Consider the following 4,366-nt stretch of genomic DNA (forward strand, 5'->3'; position numbering starts at 1 on the left):
GGCACATAACAACAACAACAACAACAACATGTATATAAAGGACCAGGCTTACTGATCACCTAGAGACTGATGAAACCCCCAAGACTATGGCCCCCAGTGACCCCTTGTGCCTAGATTTGAACTCAGTCCCATGGCTTCCATGCAAACAATAGACAGGCATATAAGGTGGACATTTACACCAGGTACATACACTCCTTAAAACCATCAACCATGGGAGATCAGAGGGGCATTATTTGCACAGGGTGATAGCTCGGGGGTCAGGAATGCATAGGAAAGAAGGACACAGGGAAGAGGTAACTACAAGGAGGAAGTGGGAAGAGTGCTGTTCCATTGTGGGGAATTGCAGTCAACGTCATGCCACGAAATGTGTATGAACTGCTCTATGGAAATGAATTTGCTCTGTAAACTTTCACCCAAATCACAATTAAAAGGGAAAGAAAAATATGCTACTTAAATAATTCTCAACTCAACTTGAAAATGAGGAAACATTGTGAACTGAATAGTCATGGAAACATGACATAACAAACTCAAGGGCTGCAGAGAAAGAAGTCCTCAGAAAGCAATTATGGCCTTAAGTGCATGCATTAGAAAGAAGAGAAGTTAAAAATCAATGATCTAAAAATAACTGGCGACCTGAGCACTCCCTTCACAAAGCTAGAAAAAGAACAGCAGATTAAATGCAAACAAAGCAGAAGGAAATAAATAATAAACATAAGAGCAGTAACTGATGACATGTTGCTGTTGTTGTTGTTGGTAGGTGCCGTCAAGCAGGCTCCGACTCCTATTGACCCGATACACAACAAAATGAAATGCTGTCTGATCCTGCGCCAGCCTCACAGTCCCTGCTATACCTGAGCCCGTTGTTGCAGCCACTGTGTCAATCCATCTCATTGAGGGTCTTTCCCTCTTTCATTGACCCTCCACTTTACCAAGCATGACATCCTTCTCCAGGGAACGGTCCCTTCTGACAACAAGACCAAAGTAGGCGAGACAAAGTCTGGCCATTCCCACTTCCAAGGAGCATCCTGGCTGCACTTCTTCCAGGACAGATTTGTTAGTTCTTCTGGCAGTCGATGGTGGTTTCAGCATCCTTCCCCAACACCACAACTCAAAAGCATCAACTCTTCAGTGTTCCTTATTCAATGCCCAGCTCTCATATGCATATGAGGCAATTGAAAACACCATGGCTTGGGTCCGGCATGCCTTTGTCTTTAAAGAGATACCTTTGCTCTTCAGCACTTTCAAGAGGTCTTTTGCAGCAGATTTGCCCAGTGCAATATATCGTCTGATTTCTTGACTGCTGCTTCCATGGGTGTTGATTGTGGAACCAGGTAATATGATGACATAGAAAGAAATATATAATAAAGTGAATGGAGCCAAATGTTGATTCTCTGAAAAGACTAATAAAATGTATAAAATCCTAATAATGGCAATCAAGAAAAAAAGAGATGGAACAAATTATTAATACCATCACAAGAGCTCTTACAGATAATAAAAATAAGAGGAGATTATGAAATGCTTTACAAATTATTGTTGGAGGCCAAAGGACACGTCAAAGGACATGAATGCAAGGCACATGTCCAACAGCAACAGAAGAAGGCAAGGCCTCTCTCATGGTTAAATGCTTACTCGGCAAAACATCAAGTATTAAAAGTAGATGTTATTCCAGTAGCCCATGTTTTTTTTTATTTCTTTGGGATGTTTCATACTTTGGGTCACTGTGCCCTAGTAAACATTTATCATCTTACACTCTTTATTCCTGAGGAGTCTTCTGTGATTGATTCAACGACCACCTGTTGTCCTTGAGGTCACAGAGGAGTAAAACTTGAACTTTGTAGAGAATAAGCTGATTGTATGGATTCCAAGAATAGTGATGTAATCATGTATAAACATATAAATAAAGCAGAACAAAGGCATCAGAGGTCGCTCTCGCAGTATGCAGGGCGTCCGCCTGGCCCCCGTTCCTTTGTAAAAAACCATTAAACCTTTGGTGTCGCTTCATTTCGTGACCTGTGTGGTTTTGCCGGACGTGGCAAATTATTGAAAATTTTAGATAAAATCGACAAAATCCTTGAAAAACAATTTACCAAAAAATGAAATCAATCATCTGAATAGTTGCATTTTTATAATATAAATTGAATTTGTAATTTACACCTTTTCCATAAAGAAAATGCTAGGTTCAGATGGTATCACTAGACCGAATTGTGTCCCCCCCCCCCCAAAGTATGTGTTGATGTGTTAGATTAGGTTCTCTAGAGAAACACAAAAACCAACAAAGCGGAGAGAGAGAGAGAGAAATTTATCTTAGGAAAATGGCTCACAAACATATAGAAGCTGGCAAGTCCAAAGTCCCTGGAGGAAACTTTGGGCTGGCAGCAGCCTTAGCTTCTGCAAGCGCAGGGGGCCAAGAAATTCAAGGCTGGCAGGCAGTACACTGGTTGTTGACTCCAACAAAGACGAATCCAAGATCTCCAGGCCAAGAGGTGGGCAGAAGTTTGTAGTCCGCACACCAGGGTTCTAATCCCTCAAAGAATGTCTCTCTTCCCAGGATGTCCCTGGATATCTTGGAAGCAGGCCACACCCCTAGAGAATCTCCCCTTGGACAGATTGGCCACTCAGAACACAGTCATCTGATCCCATCATGGGAACAACCACATAGAACTGGGGTCCAGCCAAGTTGACACACAGCTGCAACTATCACAGTTGACATCCTAAATCCTTAAGTATGACCCTGTTTGGAAGATCGGGTTTCTTTCATTATGTTAATATGAGGGTTGGGTGGGTCCTAGACCTAATCACTTCTGGGTCATAACAAGGGCAGAATGACACAGACATGCCTGAAGGCAGGAGAGGAAAGCAGACGTCAGAGACAGATACAGCTATAAGCCCAGGAATGCCAAAGGCTGCTGGCAGCCCCAGACTGAAAGGAGTCCTTGCAGCACACTGGTTAAGCATTTGGCTGCTAACTGAAAGGTTGACAATAGGAACCCACCCAGAAGTTATATGGGAAAAAGACTTGATGATCCGCTCCCATCAAGATTACAGCCAAGAAAATTCTCTGGAGTCACTATGGTCAGAATCTACTTGATGGCGCAGAACTAAAAGCTGAAATTGACCAAGATTCCTCTCTAGAGCCTTCCTTAATTTGGACTTCACCTGAACTGTGAGAGAATCAATTTCTGTTCTTGTGGCCTTTTTGTTACAGCAGCTGAAGGGAAGTCAGACAGATCCCAGAAGATGAATATGATTTCTCCCACAATGGAGAAGTGGAAACTGATGTTCAGAAAGGTGCAGTCTCTGCCCAGTTTGCACAGCAAGTGGCACCAGGTTTGTCTGATTCCATATTTCATGCTTTCAACCACTTGGCCATATCACCTGCCAAACAGGTTCCTTCTCAAAGCTTTATACCAGCCAAAATAATAACTACTGATTAACAAAGATCTCCTGCAAAACTTGGGTCACACCTCAATTCTCAAATAATCTAAGAGGCAATTGTCACCTGCACTTCTGGGATGAAACTGAGGCTCAGAGAGGGAAAGTTGTTTTCCCAAGATCACAGCTAGGAAGGGTTGTTGTTGTTGTTGTTGTTATGTACTATTGAGTTGGACCCGACTCATAGTGACCCCTCCTTGGGTTTCCGAGGCAGTATCACTACGGAAGTAGATTGCCCCATCTTCCTTCCGAGGAGTGGCTGGTGGATTTGAACCGCCAGCCTTCTGGTTAGCAGTCAAGTGTCTTAGGCACTATGCTACCAGAGCTCCCGCTAGGAAGGGATGGAGCCCGAATTCTAACCCAGAGATGTCTGAAGGCGGGACCCACAGTTTTAGTCAACTGTCTGTAGTTAAACAGCATGGGTGTCAGCCACTCTCTTGCTCACCGTGTTTAATGGTAACACATTCTGAGGCCTGAATGAACCACACTCCACATTCTCGAAGACCAGTGGTTTTTCCGATCTTTCCTTTTGAAAGAACTGTCACAAAAATAATTTTCCCCATATACCTGCCCCTGATTAGTGCTTTTATTGCATTCATTCATATATTCATCAAATATTCTTTGAACGCCCACACTGGGCCAGGCACGTTCTAGTCCCAAAACAAAGTCTAGATCTGCACAGAGCTCACATTCCAGTGGGGGTGACAGACAGGGGCACACAAAAATATAGACTATGTCACATGGCGACACATGCCATGAAGACCACAAGCACAGCAAATGTGGTTAGAGAGGCCGGAGATCTAGTGTAGGTGGCAAGGAATTAAGTTTTAATTCTTGTGGAATCCAGATTTTTGATTGATACTATAAATATTGGAAGCTCTGGTAGCATAGTGGCTAAAGCACTTGACTGCTAACCAGAAGGCTGGAGGTTCAA

The sequence above is a fragment of the Orycteropus afer genome, unplaced genomic scaffold, assembly GCF_000298275.1.
Source record: "Orycteropus afer afer isolate SDZICR_OR568_19922 unplaced genomic scaffold, OryAfe1.0 scaffold00099, whole genome shotgun sequence".
Lineage (NCBI taxonomy): Eukaryota > Metazoa > Chordata > Mammalia > Tubulidentata > Orycteropodidae > Orycteropus > Orycteropus afer.